Below are 24384 nucleotides of genomic sequence, written 5' to 3'. Positions count from 1 at the left end.
TCGATGGAAGTAAATTTTGAAGTAGGAGGTCATTTCGTTGGAAGCGAATATTTTGTGTTCTGTGCTGATTTCATTGGAAGCGAATATTTTGTGTTCTGGGGAGATTTCGTTGGAAGCAAATATTTGTGTTCTCAGAAGATTTCGTTGCAAGCGAATTTTTTCTGTTCTCTGGTTTTTTCGATGGAAGTAAATTTTTGAAGTAGGAGGTCATTTCGTTGGAAGCATATTTTCGGAGCTCTGGAGTCATTTCGTTGGAAGCGAATTTTTTTGTGTTCTGGGGTGATTTCATTGAAAAGAAATTTTGGGTGTTCTGGGGTGATTTCGTTGGAAGCGAATTTTTTGTGCTCTGGGATGTTTTCTTTGGAAGCGAATATTTGTGTTCTCAGGAGAATTCATTGCAAGCTAATTTTTTGTGTTCTGGGGTAATTTCATTGAAAGGGAATTTTTTATGTTCTAGGGTGATTTCATTGAAAGCAAATTTTTTGTGCTCAGGAGTGATTTGCTTGGAAGCGAATTTTTTGTCTTCTATGGTGATTTCGATGGAAGCGAATATTTTATTTTCTAGGGTGATTTGGTTGAAAGTGAATTTTTTGTGTTCTGGGGTCATTTCATTGGAAGCATGTTTTCTGTGCTCTGGAGTCATTTTGTTGGAAGCGAATTTTTTGTGCTCTGGGTTGATTATGTTGGAAGCGAATTTTTTGTATTCTCGGGTGATTTCGTTGAAAGGGAATTTTTTGTGTTCGAGGGTGATTTCGTTGGAAGCGAATTTTTTGTGCTCTTGAATGTTTTCTTTGGAATCGAATATTTTTGTTCTCAGGTGATTTCGTTGGAAGCTAATTTTTTGTGTTCTGGGGTAATATCGTTGGAATAGAAATTTTTGTGCTCTCAGGATTTTTCGATGGAAGCAAATTTTTGAAGTAGGGAGTCATTTCGTTGGAAGCGTGTTTTCTGTGCTCTGGAGTCAATTCGATGGAAGCAAATTTTTGGTGCTCTGGAGTGATTTTGTTGGAAGTGAAATTTTTGTCTTCTGTGGTGATTTCGATGGAAGCGAATTTTTTATGTTTTAGGATGATTTCGTTGGAAGCGAATTTTTTGTGCTCTGGGATGATATCTTTGGAAGGGAATATTTGTGTTCTCAGGAGATTTCGTTGGAAAAGAATTTTTTCTTCTGGGGTAATATCGTTGGAAGTGAATTTTTTGTGTTCTCCTTTTTCTTTGATGGAAGCAAATTTTTGAAGTAGGGGGTCATTTCATTGGAAGCCTGTTTTCTGTGCTCTGGAGTCACTTCTTTGGAAGGGAATTTTTGGTTCTCAGGGGTGATTTCGTTGGAAGCACTTTTTTTTGTGTTCTCGGGTGATTTCATTGGAAGCGAATTTTTTGTGTTCTTTGGTGATTTCGTGGGAAAAGAATTTTTTGTCTTCTTGGGTAATATCTTTCGAAGAGAATTTTCTGTGCTCTTATATTATTTCAATGGAAGCAAATTTTTGAAATATGGGGTCATTTCGTTGGAAGAGTGTTTTCTGTGCTCTAGAGGCATTTCTTTGGAAGCGAATTTTTTTTGTTCTGGGGTGATTTGGTTGGAAGTGAATATATGTGTTCTCAGAAGATTTCATTGCAAGCGAATTTTTGTGATCTTGGGTAATTTCTTTGAAAGAGAAATTTTTATGTTCTAGGGTAATTTCGTTGGAAGAGAAGTTTTTGTGTTCTCAGGATTTTTCGATGGAAGCAAATTTTTGAAGTACAGAGTCATTTCGTTGGAAGCGTGTTTTCTGTGCTCTGGAGTCACTTTGTTGGAAGCAAAATTTTTGTGCTCTGGGGTGATTTCGTTGGAAGCACATTTTTTGTGTTCAGGGATAATTTCGTTGGAAGTGAATTTTTTGTGTTCTCGGGTGATTTCGATGGAAGCCAATTTTTGAAGTATTGGATCATTTCCTCGGAAGCGTGTTTTCTGTGCTCTGGAGTCATTTCGTTGGAATCGAATTTTTTGTGCTCTGGGGTGATTTTGTTGGAAGCGATTTTCTTGTGTTCTGGGGTAATTTCCTTGGAAGCGAATTTTTTTGTGCTCTGGGATGATTTCTTTGGAAGCAAATATTTGTGTTCTCAGAAGATTTCCTTGCAAGCGAATTTTTTGTGTTCTGGGGTAATTTCGTTGGAAGCCAATTTTTTGTGTTCTGGGGTGATTTCGTTGGAAGCGAATATTTTTTGTTCTCGGGTGATTTCAATGGAAACAAATTTTTGAAGTATGGTATTATTTCGTTCGAAGCGTTTTTTCTGTGCTCTGGAGTCATTTCGTTGGAAGCGAATTTTTTGTGTTCTGGGGAGATTTCGTTGGAAGTGAATATTTGTGTTCTCAGAAGACTTCATTGCAATCGAATTTTTTCTGTTCTCCGGTTTTTTCGATGGAAGTAAATTTTTTAAGTAGGAGGTCATTTCGTTGGAAGCGTGTTTTCAGTGCTCTGGAGTCATTTCGTTGGAAGCGAATTTTTTGTGCTCTGGGTTGATTTCGTTGGAAGCGAATTTTTTGTGTTCTCGGGTGATTTCTTTGAAAGGGAATTATTTTTATGTTCTAGGGTGATTTCGTTGGAAGCGAATTTTTTTTGTGCTCTGGGATGATTTCTTTCGAAGCGAATATTTGTGTTCTCAGGAGATTTCGTTGGAAGCGAATATTTTGTGTTCTGGGGTAATTTCGTTGAAAGCGAAATTTTTGTGTTCTCATGTGATTTCCTTTAAAGCTAATTTTTTGTGTTCTAGGGTGATTTCGTTGGAAGCGAAATTTTTGTGTTCAGGGGTGATTTCGATGGAAGCAATTTTTTTCTATTCCGTGGTAATTTCGTTGGATGTGAATTTTTTGTGTTCTCGGGTGATTTGGTTGAAAGGGAATGTTTTGTGTTCCAGGGTGATTTCATTGGAAGCGATTTTTTTTGTGCTCTGGGATGATTTCCTTGGAAGCAAATATTTGTGTTCTTAGGAGGTATCGTTGGAAGCGAATTTATTGTGTTCTTCGGTTTTTCGATGGAAGCAAATTTTTGAAGTAGGGGGTCATTTCATTGGAAGCGTGTTTTCTGGAGTGCTCTGTAGTTATTTCATTGGAAGGGAATTTTTTGTGCTCTGGGGTGATTTTGTTGGAAGCATATTTTTTGTGTTCTCAGATGATTTCGTTTAAAGGGAATTTTTCGTGTTCTCGGTGATTTCGTTGGAAGCGAATTTTTTTTGTTCTGGGGTCATTTCGTCGGAAGCGTGTTTTCTGTGCTCTGGAGTCAGTTCGTTGGAAGCGAATTTTTTGTGCTCTGGTGTGATTTCATTGGAAGCGAATTTTTTGTGTTCTCAGGTGATTTCTTTTAAAGCTAATTTTTTATGTTCTAGGGTGATTTCGTTGGCAGCGAATTTTTTGTGTTCAGGGGTGATTTTGATGGAAGCAAAATTTTTCTGTTCTGTGGTAATTTCGTTGGACGTGATTTTTTTGTGTTCTCGGGTGATTTGGTTGAAAGGGAATTTTTTGTGTTCCAGGGTGATTTCATTGGAAGCGATTTTTTTTGTGCCCTGGGATGATTTCCTTGGAAGCAAATATTTGTGTTCTTAGGAGGTATCGTTGGAAGCAAATTTATTGTGTTCTGGGGTAATTTCGTTGGAAGTGAATTTTTTGTGTTTTCGGGTGATTTCTATGTAAGCAAGTTTTTGAAATATGGGGTCATTTCGTTGGAACCGTGTTTTCTCTGCTCTGGAGTCATTATGTTGGAAGCTAATTTTTTGTGTTCTGGGGTAATTTGGTTGGAAGAGAATATATTGTTCTCAGAAGATTGTGTTGCAAGCAAATTTTTTGTGTTCTGGCGTAATTTCGTTGGAAGCGAATTTTTTGTTTTCTCGGGTGATTTCGATGGAAGCAAATTTTTGAAGTATGGGATCATTTCGTTGGGAGCGTGTTTTCTGTGCTCTGGAGTCACTTGGTTGGAAGAGAATTTTTGGTGCTCTGGAGTGATTTCGTTGGAAGCGAATTTTGTGAGTTCTGGGGTAATTTCGATAGAAGCGATTTTTTTGTCTCTGGGGTCATTTTGTTGGAAGAGAATTTTTTGTGTTCTGGTGTGATTTCGTTGGGAGCAAATTTTTTGTGTTCTGGGGTAATTTCGTAGGAAGCGAATTTTTTGTCTTCTCGGGGGATTTCGAAGGAAGCAAATTTTTGAAGTAGGGGGACATTTCGTTGGAAGCTTGTTTTCTGTGCTCTGGAGTCATTTCCTTGGAAGGGAATTTTTTGTGTTCTCGGGTCATTTCGTTGGAATCGTGTTTTCTGTGCTATGGAGTCATTTTGTTGGAAGGGAATTTTTTGTACTCTGTGGTGATTTCGTTGGAAGTCAATTTTTTGTGTTCTCCTGTGATTTCGTTGAAAGGGAATTTTTGGTGTTCTGGGGTCATTTCGTTGGAAGCCTGTTTTCTGGGCTCTAGAGTCATTTGATTGGAAGCGAATTTTTAGTGTTCTGCTGTGATTTCGTTGGAAGCTAATTTTTTGTGTTCTCGGGTGATTTTGTCGAAAGGGAATTTTTGTGTTCCAGGGTGATTTCGTTGGAAGCGATTTTTTTTGTGCTCTGGGATGATTTCTTTGGAAGCAAATATTTGTGTTCTCAGGAGAGATTGTTTTAAGCGAATTTATTGTGTTCTGGGGTAATTTCGTTGGAAGCGAATTTTTTGTGTTTTCGGGTGATTTCGATGGAAGCAAATTTTTGAAATATGGGGTCATTTCGTTGGAACCGTGTTTTCTCTGTTCTGGAGTCATTATGTTGGAAACTAATTTTTTGTGTTCTGGGGTGATTTCGTTGGAAGCAAATTTTTTGTGTTCCCGGGTGATTTCAATGGAAGCAAATTTTTGAAGTATGGGATCATTTCTTTGGGAGCGTGTATTCTGTGCTCTGGAGTCATTCCGTTTAAAAGCAAATTTTTTGTGTTCTGGGGTGATTTTGTTGGAAGCGAATATTCGTGTTCTCAGAAGTTTTTGTTGGAAGCGAATTTTTTGTTTTCTCCGGTTTTTTCAATGGATGCAAATTTTTGAAATATGGGGTCATTTCGTTGGAAGTGTGTTTTCTATGCTCTGGAGTCATTTCGTTGGAAGCGAATTTTTTGTGTTTTGGGGTGATTTCATGGAAGCAAATTTTTTGTGTTCTGGGGTAATTTCGTTGGAAGCAATTTTTTGTGTTCTGGGGTCATTTCGTTGGATGTAAATTTTTTGTGTTCTGGGGTAATTTCGTTGGAAGTGAATTTTTTGTGTTCTCGGGTCATTTCAATGGAAGCAAATTTTTGAAGTATGGTATCATTTCGTTCGAAGCGTGTTTTCTATGCTCTGGAGTCCTTTTGTTGGAAGCGAATATTTGTGTTCTAAGATGATTTCGTTGAAAGCGAATTTTTTGTGTTCTCAGGTTTTTTCGATGGAAGCAAATTTTTGAAGTAGGGGGTCATTTCGCTGGAAGCTTGTTTTCTATGCTTTGGAGTAATTTCATTGGAACGGAATTTTTTGTGCTTTGGGCTGATTTCTTTGGAAGCGAATTTTTTGTGTTCTAGTGTGATTTCGTTGAAAGGGAATTTTTTGTGTTCTAGGGTGATTTTGTTGGAAGCAAATTTTTTGTGCTCTGTGGTGATTTCGATGGAAGCAAATTTTTTCTGTTCTGTGGTAATTTTGTTGGACCTGAATTTTTTGTTTTCTTCGGTTTTTTTGATGGAAGCAAATTTTTGAAGCAGGGAGTCATTTCGTTGGAAGCATGTTTTCTGTGCTCTGGAGTCATTTCGTTGGAAGCGAATTTTTTGTTTTCTGGGGTGATTTCGTTGGAAGCAAATTTTTTGTGTTCTGGTGTAATTTCGTTGGAAGCCAATTTTTTGTGTTCTGGGGTCATTTCGATGGAAGCAAATTTTTGAAATAGGGGGACTTTTCGTTGGAAGCTTGTTTTCTGTGCTTTGGAGTCAGATCTTTGGAAGGGAATTTTTTGTGCTTTGGGGTGATTTCGTTGGAAGCGAATTTTTTGTGTTCTAGTGTGATTTCGTTGAAAGGAAATTTTTTGTGTTCTAGGGTGATTTCGTTGGAAATGAATTTTTTTGTTCTCGGGTGATTTCATCGAAAGGGAATTTTTTGTGTTCTAGGGTGATTTCGTTGGAATCGAACTTTTTTTTGCTCTGGGATGATTTCTTTGGAAGCGAATATCTGTGTTCTCAGGAGATTTCGTTGGAAGCGAATTTTTTTTGTTCTGGGGTCATTTCGTCGGAAGCGTGTTTTCTGTGCTCTGGAGTCAGTTCGTTGGAAGCGAATTTTTTGTGCTCTGGTGTGATTTCATTGGAAGCGAATTTTTTGTGTTCTCAGGTGATTTCCTTTAAAGCTAATTTTTTATGTTCTGGGGTGATTTCGTTGGCAGCGAATTTTTTGTGTTCAGGGGTGATTTTGATGGAAGCAAAATTTTTCTGTTCTGTGGTAATTTCGTTGGACGTGAATTTTTTGTGTTCTCGGGTGATTTGGTTGAAAGGGAATTTTTTGTGTTCCAGGGTGATTTCATTGGAAGCGATTTTTTTTGTGCTCTGGGATGATTTCCTTGGATGCAAATATTTGTGTTCTTAGGAGGTATCGTTGGAAGCAAATTTATTGTGTTCTGGGTTAATTTCGTTGGAAGTGAATTTTTTGTGTTTTCGGGTGATTTCTATGTTAGCAAGTTTTTGAAATATGGGGTCATTTCGTTGGAACCGTGTTTTCTCTGCTCTGGAGTCATTATGTTGGAAGCTAATTTTTTGTGTTCTGGGGTAATTTCGTTGGAAGAGAATATATTGTTCCCAGAAGATTGTGTTGCAAGCAAATTTTTTGTGTTCTGGCGTAATTTCGTTGGAAGCGAATTTTTTGTTTTCTCGGGTGATTTCGATGGAAGCAAATTTTTGAAGTATGGGATCATTTCGTTGGGAGCGTGTTTTCTGTGCTCTGGAGTCACTTGGTTGGAAGAGAATTTTTGGTGCTCTGGAGTGATTTCGTTGGAAGCGAATTTTGTGAGTTCTGGGGTAATTTCGATAAAAGCGATTTTTTTGTCTCTGGGGTCATTTTGTTGGAAGAGAATTTTTTGTGTTCTGGTGTGATTTCGTTGGAAGCAAATTTTTTGTGTTCTGGGGCAATTTCGTAGGAAACGAATTTTTTGTCTTCTCGGGGGATTTCGAAGGAAGCAAATTGTTGAAGTAGGGGGACATTTCGTTGGAAGCTTGTTTTCTGTGCTCTGGAGTCATATCTTTGGAAGGGAATATTTTATGCTTTGGGGAGATTTCGTTGGAAGCGAATTTTTTGTGTTCTAGTGTGATTTCGTTGAAAGGGAATTTTTTGTGTTCTAGGGTGATTTAGTTGGACATGAATTTTTTGTGTTCTCGGGTGATTTCGTCGTAAGTGAATTTTTTGTGTTCTAGGGTGATTTCGTTGAAAGGGAATTTTTTGTGTTCTAGGGTGATTTCGTTGAAAGGGAATTTTTTGTGTTCTCGGGTCATTTCGTTGGAATCGTGTTTTCTGTGCTATGGAGTCATTTTGTTGGAAGGGAATTTTTTGTACTCTGTGGTGATTTCGTTGGAAGTGAATTTTTTGTGTTCTCCTGTGATTTCGTTGAAAGGGAATTTTTGGTGTTCTGGGGTCATTTCGTTGGAAGCAAATTTTTTGTGTTCCCGGGTGATTTCAATGGAAGCAAATTTTTGAAGTATGGGATCATTTCTTTGGGAGCGTGTATTCTGTGCTCTGGAGTCATTCCGTTTAAAAGCGAATTTTTTGTGTTCTGGGGTGATTTCGTTGGAAGCGATTATTCGTGTTCTCAGAAGATTTCGTTGGAAGCGAATTTTTTGTTTTCTCCGGTTTTTTCAATGGAAGCAAATTTTTGAAATATGGGGTCATTTTGTTGGAAGTGTGTTTTCTATGCTCTGGAGTCATTTCGTTGGAAGCGAATTTTTTGTGTTTTGGGGTGATTTCATGGAAGCAAATTTTTTGTGTTCTGTGGTAATTTCGTTGGAAGCAATTTTTTGTGTTCTGGGGTCATTTCGTTGGATGTAAATTTTTTGTGTTCTGGGGTAATTTCGTTGGAAGTGAATATTTTGTGTTCTCGGGTCATTTCAATAGAAGCAAATTTTTGAAGTATGGTATCATTTCGTTCGAAGCGTGTTTTCTATGCTCTGGAGTCATTTTGTTGGAAGCGAATATTTGTGTTCTAAGATGATTTCGTTGCAAGCGAATTTTTTGTTTTCTTCGGTTTTTTTGATGGAAGCAAATTTTTGAAGCAGGGGGTCATTTCGTTGGAAGCGTGTTTTCTGTGCTCTGGAGTCATTTCGTTGGAAGCGAATTTTTTGTTTTCTGGGGTGATTTCGTTGGAAGCAAATTTTTTGTGTTCTGGTGTAATTTCGTTGGAAGCGAATTTTTTGTGTTCTGGGGTCATTTCGATGGAAGCAAATTTTTGAAATAGGGGGACTTTTCGTTGGAAGCTTGTTTTCTGTGCTCTGGAGTCAGATCTTTGGAAGGGAATTTTTTGTGCTTTGGGGTGATTTCGTTGGAAGCGAATTTTTTGTGTTCTAGTGTGATTTCGTTGAAAGGAAATTTTTTGTGTTCTAGGGTGATTTCGTTGGAAATGAATTTTTTTGTTCTCGGGTGATTTCATCGAAAGGGAATTTTTTGTGTTCTAGGGTGATTTCGTTGGAAGCGAACTTTTTTTTGCTCTGGGATGATTTCTTTGGAAGCGAATATCTGTGTTCTCAGGAGATTTCGTTGCAAGCGAATTTATTTTGTTCTGGGGTAATTTCGTTGGAAGCTAATTTTTTGTATTCTCAAGTGATTTCGATGGAAGCAAATTTTTGAAATATGGGGTCATTTCCCTGGAAGCATGTTTTCTATGCTTTGGAGTCATTTCTTTGGAAGCAAATTTTTGTGCTCTGGGGTGATTTCTTTGGAAGCTAATATTTGAGTTCTCAGGACATTTCATTGCAAGCGAATTTTTTGGGTTCTGCGGTAATTCTTTGTAAGCGAATTTTTTGTGTTCTCCGGTTTTTTCGATGGAAGCAAATTTTTTAAGTAGAGGGTCATTTCGTTGGAAGCGTGTTTTCTGTGCTCTGGAGTCATTTCTTTGGTAGCGAATTTTTTGTGCTCTGGGGTGATTTCGTTGGAAGCAAATATTTGTGTTCTCAGGAGATTTCGTTGCAAGCGAATTTTTTGTGTTCTGGGGTAATTTCGTTGGAAGCGTATTTTTGTGTTCTTCGTTTTTTTTGATGGAAGGGAATTTTTTTAAGTAGGGGGTCATTTCATTGGAAGCGTGTTTTCTGTGCTCTGGAGTCATTTCGTTGGAAGGGATTTTTTTGTGTTCTGGGGTGATTTCGTTGGAAGCGAATATTTGTTTTCTCAGAAAATTTCGTTGCAAGTGAATTTTTTGTGTTCTGTGGTAATTTTGTTGGAAGTGAATTTTTTATGTTCTCCGGTTTTTCGATGGCAGCAAATTTTTTAAGTAGGGGGTCATTTCGTTGGAATCGTGTTTTCTGTGCTCTGGAGTCATTTCCTTGGAAGGGAATTTTTTGTGCTCTGGGGTGATTTCATTGAAAGCGAATTTTTTGGGGTTCTAGCGTGATTTCGTTGGAAGCGAATTTTTTGTGTTGTGGGGTTATTTCGATGGAAGCAAATATTTTCTCTTCTGTGGTAATTGCGTTGGACGTGAATTTTTTGTGTTCTCAGGTGATTTCATTGAAAGGGAATTTTTTGTGCTCTGGGATGATTTCTTTGGAAGCGAATATTTGTGTTCCCAGGAGATTTCGTTGTAAGCGATTTTTTTGTTCTCAGGAGATTTCGTTGGAAAATAATTTTTTTGTCCTCTGGGGTAATATCATTGGAAGAGAATTTTTTATGTTGTTCGGTTTTTTCGATGTAAGCAAATTTTTGATGTAGGGGGTCATTTCTTTGTATGCGTGTTTTCTGTGCTCTGGAGTCATTTCGTTGGAAGCAAATTTTTTGTGCTCTGGGGTGCTATGGTTGGAATCGAATTTTTTGTGTTCTCGGGTGATTTCGATTGAAGCAAATTTTTGAAGTAAGGGATCATTTCATTGGAAGCGTGTTTTCTGTGCTCTGGAGCAATTTCGTTGGAAGCAAATTTTTTGTGTTCTGGGGAGATTTCGTTGGAAGCGAATATTCGTGTTCTCAGAAGATTTCGTTGCAAGCGAATTTTTTTGTGTTCTCGGGTAATTTCGTTGGAAGCGAATATTTTGTTTTCTCCGGTTTTTTCGATGGAAGCAAATTTTTGAAGCAGGGGGTCATTTCAATGGAAGTGTGTTTTCTGTGCTCTGGAATCATTTCGTTGGAAGCGAATTTTTTGTGTTCTGGGGTGATTTCATGGAAGTGAATTTTTTGTGTTCTGGGGTGATTTTGTTGGAAGCGAATTTTTTTGTGTTCTGGGGTGATTTCGATGGTAGCAAATTTTTGAAGTACGAGGTCATTTCGTTGGAAGCGTGTTTTCTATGATCTGGAGTCATTTCTTTGGAAGTGAATTTTTTGTGCTCTGGGGTGATTTCCTTGGAATCGAATATTTGTGTTCTCAGGATATTTCGTTGGAAGCTAATTTTTTGTGTTCTTGGGTAATTTCGTTGGAAGCAAATTTTTTGTGTTCTCGTGTGATTTCGTTGAAAAGGAATTTTTTATGTTCTAGGGTGATTTCATTGGAAGCAATTTTTTTTGTGTTCTAGGGTCATTTCATTGGAAGCATGTTGTCTGTGCTGTGGAGTCATTTCATTGGAAGTGAATTTTTTTTGCTCTGGGGTGATTTCGTTGGAAGCCAATTTTTTGTCTTCTCGGGTGATTTCTTTGAAAGCTAATTTTTTGTGTTTTAGCGTTGTTTCGTTGGAAGCGAAGTTTTTGTGTTCTGGGTTGATTTCGTTGGAAGCAAATTTTTTCTGTTCTGTGGGAATTTCATTGGACGTGTATTTTTTGTGTTCTTTGGTGATTTATTTGAAAGGGAATTTTTTGTGTTCTAGGGTGATTTCCTTGGAAGTGAAGTTTTTTCTGCTCTGGGGTGATTTGGTTGGAAGCGAATTTTTTGTCTTCTGTGGTGATTTCGATGGAAGCGAATTCTTTATGTTCTAGGGTGATTTCGTTGGAAGCGAATTTTTTGTGCTCTGGGGTGATTTAGTTGGAAGCGAATTTTTTCTGTTCTCGTGTGATTTCGTTTAAAGGGAATTTTTGTGTTCTGGGGTAATTTCGTTGGAAGCATATTTTTGTGTTCTCCGGTTTTTTCGATGGAAGCGAATTTTTTAAGTAGGGGGTCATTTCGTTGGAAGTGTGTTTTCTGTGCTCTGGAGTCATTTCGTTGGAAGCGAATTTTTTGTGTTCTCGGGTGATTTCGATGGAAGCAAATTTTTGAAGTAAGGGTTCATTTCGTTGGAAGCATGTTTTCTGTGCTCTGGGGTAATTTCGTTGGAAGCTAATTTTTTGTGCTCTGGGGTAATTTCGTTGCAAGCAAATTTTTTGTGTTCTGGGGTTATTTCGTTGGAAGCGAATTTTTTATATTCTCCGGTTTTTCGATGGAAGCAAGTTTTTGAAGTAGGGGGTCATTTCGTTGGAATCGTGTTTTCTGTGCTCTGGAGTCATTTCGTTGGAAGGGAATTTTTCGTGCTCTGGGGTGATTTCGTTGGAAGCCTATTTTTTGTATTCTCGGGTGATTTCATTGAAAGCTAATTTTTGTGTTCTAGCATGATTTCATTAGAAGCGAATTTTTTGTGTTCTGGGGTGATTTCGATGGAAGCAAATTATTTCTGTTCTGTGGTAATTTCGTTGGACGTGAATTTTTTGTGTTCTCGGGTAATTTCGTTGAAAGGGAATATTTTGTGTTCTATGGTGATTTCGTTGGAAGCGAATTTTTTTGTGCTCTGTGATGATTTCTTTGGAAGCAGATATTGTGTTCCCAGGAAATTTCGTCGGAAGCGATTTTTTGTGTTCTGGGTAATTTCGTTGGAAGCGAAATTTTTGTGTTCTCGGGTGATTTCGATGGAAGCAAATTTTTGAAATATGGGGTCATATCGTTGGAAGCATGTTTTTGGTGCTCTGGAGTCATTTCTTTGGAAGTGAATTTTTCGTACTCTAGGGTGATTTCGTTCAAAGCGAATTTTTTGTGCTCTTGAATGATATCTTTGGAAGCAAATATTTGTGCTCTCAGGAGATTTTGTTGGAAAAGAATTTTTTGTCTTCTGGGGTAATATCGTTGGAAGAGAATTTTTTGTGTTCTCGGTTGATTTCGATGGAAGCAAATTTTTGAAATAGGGGGTCATTTTGTTCGAAGTGTGTTTTCTGTGCTCTGGAGTCATTTCGTTCGAAGCGAATTTTTTGTGCTCTGGCGTGTTATTGTTGGAAGCGAATTTTTTGTGCTCTAGGAGGATATCTTTGGAAGAGAATATTTGTGTTCTCAGAATTTTTTGTCTTCTGGGGTAATATCTTTGAAAGAGAATTTTTTGTGTTCTCAGGTGATTTCGATGGAAGCAAATTTTTGAAGTATGGGGTCATATCGTTGGAAGCGTGTTTTCTGTGCTCAGGAGTGATTTCTTTGGAAGCGAATTTTTCGTGCCCTGGGGTGATTTTGTTGGAAGCGAATTTTTTGTGTTCTAGGGTGATTTCGTTGGAAGTGAATATTTTTCTGCTCTGGGGTGATTTGGTTGGAAGCGAGTTTTTTGGCTTCTGTAGTGATTTCGATGGAAGCGAATTTTTATGTTCTAGGGTGTTTTCGTTGGAAGCGACTTTTTGTGCTCTGGGGTGATTTCGTTGGAAGCGAATTTTTTGTGTTCTTGGGTGATTTCGTTGAAAGTGAATTTTTGTGTTCTGGGGTAATTTCGTTGGAAGCGTATTTTTGTGTTCTCCGGTTTTTTCGATGGAAGCGAATTTTTTAAGTAGGGGGTCATTTCGTTGGAAGTGTGTTTTCTGTGCTCTGGAGTCATTTCGTTGGAAGCGAATTTTTTGTGTTCTCGGGTGATATCGATGGTAGCAAATTTTTGAAGTAAGGGATTATTTCGTTGGAAGCGTGTTTTCTGTGCTCAGGAGTAATTTCGTTGGAAGCGAAGTTTTTGTGTTCTGGGGTGATTTCGTTGGAAGCGAATATTTGTGTTCTCAGGAAATTTCGTTGCAAGTAAATTTTTAGTGTTCTGGGGTTATTTCTTTGGAAGCAAATATTTGTGTTTTCTGGAGCTTTCGTTGGAAGCGAATTTTTTGTCTTCTGGGGTAATATCGTTGGAAGAGATTTTTTTGTGTTCTGGGGTGATTTCGTTGGAAGTGAAATTTTTGTGTTCTGGGGTGATTTCGATGGAAGCAAATTTTTTCTGTTCTGGGGTAATTTCGTTGTTAGCAAATATTTGCGTACTCGGGTGATTTTATTGGAAGGCAATTTTTTGTGCTCTGGATTGATATGGTTGGAAGTAAATTTTCTCTATTGTGGTGTAATTTCGTTGGACACGAATTTTTTGTGTTCTTGGGTGATATCGTTGAAGGGAATTTTTTGTGTTCTATGGTGAATTCGTTGGAAACGAATTTTTTGTGCTCTGGGATGATTTCTTTGGAAGCGAATATTTGTGTTCTCAGGAGATTTTGTTGGAAGCGATTTTTTTTTGTTCTGGGGTAATTGCTTTGGAAGCGAATTTTTTGTGTTCTTGGGTGATCTCGATGGAAGCAAATTTTTGAAGTATGGGGTCATGTCGTTGGAAGCGTGTTTTCTGTGACCTAGAGTCATTTTGTTGGAACCAAATTTTTTGTGTTCTGTGGAGATTTAGTTGGAAGCGAATATTTGTGTTCTCAGAAGATTTCGTTACGAGCGAATTATTTTTTCTGGGGCAATTTCATTGCAAGCGACTTTTTTGTGTTCTCCGGTTTTTTCGATGGAAGCAAATTTTTGAAGTAGGGGGTCATTTCGTTGGAAGCGTGTTTTCTGTGCTCTGGAGCCATTTCATTGGAAGCGAATTTTTTGTGCTCTGCGGTGATTTCGTTGGAAGCGAATATTTGTGTTCTCAGGAGATTTCATTGCAAGTGAATTTTTTGTGTTCTGGGGTGATTTCGTTGGAAGCGAATATTTGTGTTCTTAGGAGATTTTGTTGGAAGCGAATTTTTTGTGTTCTGGGGTGATTTCGATGGAAGCAAATTTTTGAAGTATGTGGTCATTTCGTTGGAAGCGTGTTTTCTGTGCTCAGGAGTCATTTGGTTGGAAGCGAATTTTTTGTGCTCTGGGGTGATTTCTTTGGAAGCGAATTTTTTGTGTTCTCGGGTGATTTCGATGGAAGCAAATTTTTGAAGTATGGGGTCTTTTCTTTGGAAGCATGTTTTCTGTGCTCTGGAGTCATTTAGTTGGAAGCGAATTTTCTGTGTTCTGGTGTGATTCCGTTGGAAGCGAATATATGTGTTCTCAGACGATTTTGTTGCAAGCGAATTCTTTGGGTTCTGGGGTAATTTCGTTGGAAGCAAATTTTTTATGTTCTCGGATGATTTCAATGGAAGCAAATTTTTGAAGTTTGGGGTCATTTTGTTGGAAACGTGTTTTCTGTGCTCTGGAGTCATTTCGTTGGCAGCGAATTTTTTATGTTTAAGAGTGATTCCTTTGGAAGCGAATTTTTTGTGCTCTGGGGTGATTTCCTTGGAAGCGAATATTTTCTTCTAAGGAGATTTTGTTGCAAGCAAATTTTTTGTGTTCTCAGGTGATTTCGTTGGCAGCGAATATTTGTGTTCTATGAAGATTTCGTTGCAAGCGAATTTTTTGTGTTCTCCGGTTTTTTCGATGGAAGTAAATTTTTGAAGTATGGGGTCATTTCTTTTGAAGCATGTTTTCTGTGCTCTGGAGTCATTTCGTTGGAAGGGAATTCTTTTTGCTCTGGGGTGAATTCGTTTGAAGCGAATATTTGTGTTCCTAGGAGATTTCATTGCAAGCGAATTATTTGTGTTCTAAGGTGATTTCGTTGAAAGGGAATTTTTTGTGTTCTCGGGTGATTTCGTTGAAAGGGAATTTTTTGTGTTCTAGGGAGATTTCGTTGGAAGCGAATTTTTTTGTGCTCTGCGATGATTTCTGTGGAAGCGAATATATGTGTGCTCAGAAGATTTCGTTACAAGCGAATTTTTTGTGTTCTGGGGTAATTTCGTTGGAAGCGAATTTTTTGTGTTCTTGGGTGATTTCGATGGAAGCAAATTTTTGAAGTATGGGGTCATTTCGTTGGAAGCGTGTTTTCTGTGCTCTGGAGTCATTTCGTTGGCAGCGAATTTTTTGTGCTCTGGGGTGATTTCGTTGGAAGCGAATATTTTGTGTTCTCGGGTGATTTTGTTGAATGCGAATTTTTTACGTTCTAGGGAAATTTCGTAAAAGCAAATTTTTTGAGCTCTGGGGTGATTTGGTTGGAAGCGAATTTTTTGTCTTTTGTGGTGATTTCGAAGGAAGCGAATTTTTTATGTTCTAGGGTGATTTCGTTGGAAGCGAATTTTTTGTGTTCTGGGGTAATTTCATTTGAAGCTTGTTTTCTGGGCTCTGGAGTCATTTCGTTGGAAGCGAATTCTTTGTGCTCTGGGGTGATTTAATTGGAAACGAATTTTTTGTCTTCTGTGGTGATTTCCATGGAAGCGAATTTTTTATGTACTAGGGTGATTTCGTTGGAATAATTTTTGTGTTCTGTATTCATTTTTTGGGAAGCGTGTTTTCTGTGCTTTGGAGTCATTTCGGTGGAAGCAAATTTTTTCTGCTCTGGGGTGATTTCTTTGGAAGGGAATTTTTTTGTTCTAAGGTGATTTCGTTGGGAGCGAAATTTTGTGCTCTGGGATGATATCTTTGGAAGAGAATATTTGTGTTCTCAGGAGATTTCGTTGGAAAAGAATATTTCGTCTTCTGGGGTAATATGGTTGGAAGCAAATTTTTTGTGTTCTCTGGTTTTTTCGATGGACGCAAATTTTTGAAGTAGGGGGTCATTTTGTTGGAAGCATGTTTTCTGTGTTCTGGAGTCATTTCATTGGAAGCGAAATTTTTGTGCTCCGCGGTGATTTCGTTTGAAGCGAATATTTGTGTTCTCAGGAGATTTCGTTGCAAGCGAATTTTTTGTGTTCTAGGGTAATTTCGTTGGAAGCGAATTTTTTGTGTTCTCGGGTGATTTCGTTGAAAGCGAATTTTTTATGTTCTATAGTGATTTCTTTGGAAGCGAATTTTTTGTCTTCTGGGGTCCTTTCATTGGAAGCGTGTTTTCTGTGCTCTGCAGTTATTTCATTGGAACCAAATTTTTTGTGTTCTGGGGTGATTTCGTTGGAAGTGAATTTTTTGTGTTCTGGGTTGATTTCTTTGGAAGCGAATTTTTTTGTGTTCTGGGGTAATTTCGTTGGAAGAGAATATTTTGTATTCTCAGGTGATTTTGATGGAAGCAAATTTTTGAAGTATGGTATCATTTCGTTCGAAACGTGTTTTCTGTGCTCTGGAGTCAGTTCTTTGGAAGCGAATTTTTTGTGTTCTCGGGGGATTTATTTCAAAGCGAATTTTTTATGTTCTAGGGTGATTTTGTTGGAAGCGAATTTTTTGTGCTCAGGAGGTCTTTAGTTGGAAGCGTGTTTTCTTGTGCTCTGGAGTCATTTCATTGGAAGCAAATTTTTGTGCTCTGGGGTGATTTTGTTGGAAGCGAATTTTTTGTGTTCTGGGGTAATTTCGTTGGAAGGAAATTTTTTGTTTTCTGGGTTGATTTCGTTGGACACGAATTTTTTTTGTTCTGGGGTGATTTTGTTGAAAGCGAATTTTGAGTGCTCTAGGTTGATTTCTTTGGAAGGGAATTTTTTGTGCTCTGGATTGATTTCGTTGGAAGCAAATTTTTTCTGTTCTGGGGTAATTTCGTTGGAAGTGATTTTGAAGTATGGGGTGATTTCGTTAGTAGCTTGTTTTCTGTGTTCTGGAGTCATTTTGTTGGAAGCGAATATTTGTGTTCCGGGTGATTTTGTTGGAAGCGAATTTTTTGTGTTCTGTGGTAATTACGTTGGAAGCAAATTTTTTGTGTTCTGGGGTCATTTCCTTGGAAGCGTCTTTTCTGTGCTCTGGAGTCATTTCGTTGGTAGAGAATATTTTGTGCTCTGGAATTGTTTCATTGGAAGCGAATTTTTTTTTGTGTTCCTGGATGACTTTTTGAATTGTGTTTTCTGTGTTAAGGAGTCATTTCGTTGAAAGCGAATTTTTTGTGCTCTGGGGTGATTTCTTTGGAAGCAAATATTTGTGTTTTCTGGAGCTTTCGTTGGAAGCGAATTTTTTGTCTTCTGGGGTAATATCGTTGGAAGAGATTTTTTGTGTTCTGGGGTGATTTCGTTGGAAGTGAAATTTTTGTGTTCTGGGGTGATTTCGATGGAAGCAAATTTTTTCTGTTCTGGGGTAATTTCGTTGTTAGCAAATATTTGCATACTCGGGTGATTTTATTGGAAGGCAATTTTTTGTGCTCTGGATTGATATGGTTGGAAGTAAATTTTCTCTATTGTGGGGTAATTTCGTTGGACGCGAATTTTTTGTGTTCTCGGGTGATTTCGTTGAAGGGAATTTTTTGTGTTCTATGGTGAATTCGTTGGAAACGAATTTTTTGTGCTCTGGGATGATTTCTTTGGAAGCGAATATTTGTGTTCTCAGGAGATTTTGTTGGAAGCGATTTTTTTTTGTTCTGGGGTAATTTCTTTGGAAGCGAATTTTTTGTGTTCTTGGGTGATCTCGATGGAAGCAAATTTTTGAAGTATGGGGTCATGTCGTTGGAAGCGTGTTTTCTGTGACCTGGAGTCATTTTGTTGGAACCGAATTTTTTGTGTTCTGTGGAGATTTAGTTGGAAGCGAATATTTGTGTTCTCAGAAGATTTCGTTACGAGCGAATTATTTTTTCTGGGGCAATTTCATTGCAAGCGACTTTTTTGTGTTCTCCGGTTTTTCGATGGAAGCAAATTTTTGAAGTAGGGGGTCATTTCTTTGGAAGCTTGTTTTCTGTGCTCTGGAGACATTTCATTGGAAGCGAATTTTTTGTGCTCTAGTATAATTTCGTTGGAAACGAAGTTTTTGTGTTCTCAGGTGATTTCGTTGAAAGGGAATCTTTTGTGTTCTAGGGTGATTTCGTTGGAAGCGATTTTTTTGTGCTCTGGGATGATATCTTTGAAAGCGAATATTTGTGTTCTCAGGAGATTTCGTTGAAAATGAATTTTTTTTGGTCTGGGGTAATATCTTTGGAAGCGAATTTTTTGTGTTCTCGGGTGATTTCGATGGAAGCAAGTTTTTGAAGTATGGGGTCATTTCGTTGGAAGCGTGTTTTCTGTGCCCTGGAGTCATTTCGCTGGAAACGTGTTTTTTGTGCTCTGGGGTGATTTCGTTGGATGCGAATATTTGTGTTCTCGGGAGATTTTGTTAGAAAAGAATTTTTTGTCTTCTGGGGTAATTTCGTTGAAAGAGAATTTTTGTGTTCTCCGGTTTTTTCGATGGAAGCAAATTTTTGAAGTAGGGGGTCATTTCGTTGGAAGTGTGTTTTCTGTGCTCTGGAGTCATTTAGTTGGAAGCGAATTTTTTGTGTTCTGGGGTGATTTCGTTGGAAGCGAATTTTTTGTGTTCTCTGGTTTTTTCGATTGAAGCAAATTTTTGAAGTAGGGGGTCATTTCGTTGGAAGCATGTTTTCATTGCTCTGGAGTCATTCGTTGGAAGCCAATTTTTTGTGCTCTGGGGTGATTTCTTTGGAAGCAAATTTTTTGTGTTCTCGGGTGATTTCGTTGAAAGCGAATATTTGTGTTCCCAGGTGATTTCATTGGAAGCGAATTTTTTGTCTTCTGGGGTAATATCGTTGGAAGAGAATTTTTGTGTTCTCCGTTTTTTTCGATGGAAGCATATTTTTGAAATACGGGGTCATTTCGTTGGAAGCGTGTTTTCTGTGCTCTGGAGTCAGTTCGTTGGAAGCGAATTTTTGTGCTCTGGGGTGATTTCGTTGGTAGCAAATTTTTTGTGTTCTCGGGTGATTTCGTTGAAAGGGAATTTTTGCGTTCTAGGGTGATTTCGTTGGAAGCGAATTTTTTGTGCTCTGGGATGATATTTTTGGAAGCGAATATTTATGTTCTCAGAAGATTTAGTTGGAAGTGAATTTTTTGTCTTCTGGGGTAATATCGTTGGAAGAGAATTTTTTGTTTTCTCCTTTTTTTTCGATGGAAGCAAGTTTTTGAAGTAGTAGGTCATTTTGTTGGAAGCGTGTTTTCTGTGCTCTGGAGTCATTTCGTTGGATGCAAAATTTTTGTGTTCTGTGGTGATTTCTTTGGAAGCAAATTTTTTGTGTTCTGGGGTAATTTCAATAGAAGCAATTTTTGTGTTCTGGGGTAATTACTTTGGAATCGAATTTTTTGTTTTCTGGGGTGATTTCGATGGAAACGAATTTTTTGTGTTCTGGGGTGATTTTGATGGAAGCGAATATTTTGTGTTCTGGGTTGATTTCGTTAGAAGAGAATTTTTTGTGTTCTGGGGCAATTTTGTTGAAAGTGATTTTTTTTTGAAGTATGGGGTGATTTCGTTGGAAGCATGATTTCTGTGTATTGGAGTCATTTCCTTGGAAGCAAATTTTTTGTGTTCTGGGGTGATTTTGTTTGAAGCGAATTTTTTGTGTTCTAGGGTGATTTCTTTGGAAGCAATTTTTTTGTGCTCTGCGGGAATTTCGTTGGAAGCGAATTTTTTTGTGTTGTGGGGGATTTCGATGGAAGTAAAAATTTTCCGTTCTGGGGTAATTTCTTTGGAAGCAAATTTTTTCTGTTCTCGGGTGATTTGGGTAGAAGCACATTTTTTGTGTTCTGGGTTGATTTTGTTGGAAGCGAATTTTTTGTGCTCTGGGGTGATTTCATTGGAAGCGTGTTTTCTGTGTTTTGGAGTCATTTCGTTGGAAGGGAAATTTTTGTGTTCTGGGTGATTTCTTTGGATGCGAATTTTTTGTGTTCTGGGTTGATTTCGTTGGACGTTAATTTTTTGTGTTCTCAGGTGATTTCGTTGAAAGTGAATTTTTTTTTTTGCCTTAGGGTAAATTCGTTGGATGCGAATTTTTTTGTGCTTTAGGATGATTTCATTGGAAGCTAATATTTGTGTTCGCTGGTGATTCCGTTAGAAACGAATTTTTTCTGTTCTCGGGTGATTTCGATGGAAGCAAAGTTTTTGTGTTCTGGGTTGATTTCGTTGGAAGCGAATTTTTTGTGTTCTGGGGCAATTTAGTTGGAAGCGAATTTTTTTGAAGTATGGGGTTATTTCATTGGAAGCGTGTTTTCTGTGCTCTGGAGTCATTTCTTTGGAATCAAATTTTTTGTGTTCTGGGGTGATTTCGTTGGAAGCGAATTTTTGTGTTCTGGGGTAATTTCGTTGGAAGCGAATTTTTTGTGTTCTTAGGTGATTTCGATGGAAGCAAATTTTTGAAGTATGGGCTCATTTCGTTGAAAGCGAATTTTTTGTGCTTGGTGTGATTTTGTTGGAAGCGAATGTTTTGTGCTCTGGGGTGATTTCTTTGGAAGCGAATATTTGTCTTCTCAGGACATTTCTTTTCGAGCGAATTTTTTTGTGTTCTGGGGTAATTTCGTGGAAGTGAATTTTTTGTGTTCTGGGGTGATTTTGATGGAAGCGAATATTTTGTGTTCTGGGGTGATTTCGTTGAAAGCGAATTTTTTGTGCTTGGTGTGATTTTGTTGGAAGCGAAATTTTTGTGCTCTGGGGTGATTTCTTTGGAAGCAAATATTTGTCTTCTCAGGACATTTCTTTGCAAGCGAATTTTTTGTGTTCTGGGGTAATTTTGTTGGAAGCGAATTTTTGTATCTGGGATGATATCTTTGAAAGCGAATATTTGTGTACTCAGGAGATTTCGTTGGAAAAGAATTTTATGTATTCTGGGGTAATATCGTTGGAAGAGAATTTTTTGTTTTCTCCTTTTTTTTTCGATGGAAGCAAGTTTTTGAAGTAGTAGGTCATTTTGTTGGAAGCGTGTTTTCTGTGCTCTGGAGTCATTTCGTTGGATGCAAAATTTTTGTGTTCTGTGGTGATTTCTTTGGAAGTGAATTTTTTGTGTTCTGGGGTAATTTCAATAGAAGCAATTTTTGTGTTCTGGGGTAATTACTTTGGAATCGAATTTTTTGTTTCCTGTGGTGATTTCGATGGAAGCGAATTTTTTGTGTTCTGGGTTGATTTCGTTGGAGAGAATTTTTTGTGTTCTGGGGCAATTTTGTTGAAAGTGATTTTTTTGAAGTATGGGGTGATTTCGTTGAAAGCATGTTTTCTGTGCATTGGAGTCATTTCCTTGGAAGAAAATTTTTTGTGTTCTGGGGTGATTTTGTTGGAAGCGAATTTTTTGTGTTCTAGGGTGATTTCTTTGGAAGCAATTTTTTTTTGTGCTCTGCGGGGATTTCGATGGAAGCGAATTTTTTGTATTCTGGGGTAATTTCTTTGGAAGCGAATTTTTTCTGTTCTCAGGGGATTTGGATAGAAGCAATTTTTTTGTGTTCTAGGTTGATTTCATTGGAAGCGAATTTTTTGTGCTCTGGGGTGATTTCATTGGAAGCGTGTTTTCTGTGTTTTGGAGTCATTTCGTTGGAAGGGAAATTTTTGTGTTCTGAGTGATTTCTTTGGATGCGAATTTTTTATGTTCTGGGGTATTTTTTTGAAGCGAATTTTTTTCTGTTCTCGGGTGATTTCGATAGAAGCAAATTTTTCGTGTTCTGGGTTGATTTCTTTGGAAGTAAATTTTTTGTGTGTTGGGGTGATGTCGTTGGAAGCGATTTTTTTGTGTTCAGGGGTGATTTCGATATAAGCAAATTTTTTCTGTTCTGGGTTGATTTCGTTGGAAGCGAATTTTTTGTGTTCTGGGGCAATTTAGTTGGAAGTGAATTTTTCTGAAGTATGGGGTGATTTCATTGGAAGCGTGTTTTCTGTGCTCTGGAGTCATTTCTTTAGAAGCAAATTTTTTGTCTTCTGGGGTGATTTCCTTGGAAGCGAATTTTTTGTGTTCTCGGGTGATTTCGATGAAGCAAATTTTTCAAGTATGGGCTCATTTCATTGAAAGCGAATTTTTTGTGCTTGGGGTGATTTCGTTGGAAGCGAATTTTTTGTGCTCTGGGGTGATTTTGTTGGAAGCGAATTTTTCATGTTCCTGGGTGATTTCGTTGGAAGCAAATATTTGTTTTCCCTGGTGATTTCGTTGGAAGCTAATTTTTTTATGTTCTGGGGTTTTTTTGTTGGAAGCGAATTTTTTTCTGTTCTCGGGTATTTCGATAGAAGCAAATTTTTCGTGTTCTGGGTTGATTTCTTTGGAAGAAAATTTTTTGTGTGTTGGGGTGATGTCTTGGAAGCGATTTTTTGTGCTCTGGGGCAATTTCGTTGGATGCGAATTTTTTGTGTTTTCGGGGTATTTCGCTGGAAGGAAATATTTGTGTTCTCAGAAGATTACGTTGCAAGCGAATTTTTTGTGTTTGGGGTAATTTGGTTGGAAGCGAATTTTTTGTGTTCTCCGGTTTTTTCAATGGAAGCAAATTGTTGAAGTAGGGGGTCATTTTGTTGGAATCGTGTTTTCTGTGCTCTGGAGTCATTTCGTTGGAAGGGAATTTTTTGCACTCTGGGGTGATTTCATTGGAAGCGAATTTTTTTGTGCTCTGGGATGATTTCTTTGGAAGCGAATATTTGTGTTCTCATGAGATTTCGTTGGAAGCGAATTTTTGGTGGTCTGGGGTAATTTTTGTTGAAAGTGATTTTTTTGTGTTCTCGGGTGATTTCGATGGAAGCAAATTTTTGAAATATCGGGTCATTTCTTTGAAAGCGTGTTTCCTGTGCTCTGGAGACATTTCGTTGGACGCGAATTTTTTGTGTCCTGGGTTGATTTCGTTGGAATCAAAAATTTTTTTTAAATATGGGGTGATTTTGTTGGAAGCGTGTCTTCTGTTCTCTGGAGTAATTTTTTGGAAGCAAATTTTTTTGTGTTCTGGTGTAATTTCTTTGGAAGCGAATTTTTTGTGTTCTTGGGTGATTTCGATGGAAGCAAATTTTTTCTGTTCTGGGGTAATTTGGTTGGATGTAAATTATTTCTATTCTGGGATAATTTCGTAGGACGCAATTTTTTTTTTTCATGTAATTTCGTTGAAAGAGAATTTTTTGTGTTCTAGGGTGATTTCGTTGGAAGCGAATTTTTTGTGCTCTGGGGTGATTTCTTTTGAAACGAATATTTCTGTTCTCAGGAGATTTCGTTGGAACGAATTTTTTGTGTCTGGGGTCATTTCGTTCGACACAAATTTTTTGTGTTCTCGTGGAATTTCGTTGGAAAAGAATTTTTTGTGTTTTCTGGTCTTTTCGATGGAAGGAAATTTTTGAAGTATGGGGTCATTTCTTTGAAAGCGTGTTTCCTGTGCTCTGGAGACATTTCGTTGGAAGCGAATTTTTTGTGTTCTGGGTTGATTTCGTTGGCAGCGAATTTTTTGTGTTCTCGGGTGATTTCGATGGAAGCAAATTTTTTCTGTTCTGTGCTGATTTCGTTGGAGGCGAATTTTTTGTGTTCTGGGGTCATTTCATTGGAAGTGTGCTTTCTGTGCTCTGGAGTCATTTCGTTGGAAGCGAATTTTTTGTGCTCTGGGATGATTTCGTTGAAAGCGAATTTTTTGTGTTCTCGGGTGATTTTGTTGAAAGGGAATTTTTGTGTTCTAGGGTAATTTTGTTGGAAGCGAATTTTTGTATCTGGGATGATATCTTTGAACGCGAATATTTGTGTACTCAGGAGATTTCGTTGGAAAAGAATTTTATTTATTCTGGGGTAATATCGTTGGAATAGAATTTTTTGTGTTCACCGGTTTTTTCGATGTAAGCACATTTTTGAAGTAGGGGGTCATTTCGTTGGAAGCATGTTTTCTGTGCTCTGGAGTCATTTCGTTGGAAGCAAATTTTTTGTGCTCTGGGGTGATTTCGTTGGAAGCAAATTTTTGTGTTCTCGGGAGATTTCGTTGCAAGCGAATTTTTTGTGTTCTGGGTTGATTTCGTTGGAAGCAAATTTTTTGTGCTCTCGGGTGATTTCATTGAAAGGGAATTTTTGTGTTCTATGGTGATTTGGTTGGAAGTGAATTTTTTGTGCTCTGGGATGATAATTTTGAGAGCGAATATTTGTTATCTCAGGAGAATTCTTTCGAAAATAATTTTTTGTCTCCTAGGGTAATATCGTTGGAAGAGAATTTTTTGTGTTCTCCGGTCTTTTCGATGGAAGCAGATTTTTGAAGTAGGAGGTCATTTCGATGGAAGCGTGTATTCTATGCTCTGGAGTCATTTCTTTGGAAGCCAATTTTTTGTGCTCTGGGGTGATTTCGTTGGAAGCCAATATTTGTGTTCTCAGGAGATTTCGTTGCAAGCGAATTTTTTTTTTCTGGGGTTATTTCGTTGAGAGAGAATTTTTTGT

The sequence above is a fragment of the Meriones unguiculatus genome, chromosome 5 (assembly GCF_030254825.1).
Source record: "Meriones unguiculatus strain TT.TT164.6M chromosome 5, Bangor_MerUng_6.1, whole genome shotgun sequence".
In the NCBI taxonomy this organism is placed as follows: domain Eukaryota; kingdom Metazoa; phylum Chordata; class Mammalia; order Rodentia; family Muridae; genus Meriones; species Meriones unguiculatus.
Note: the sequence above shows the minus strand (reverse complement) of the source record.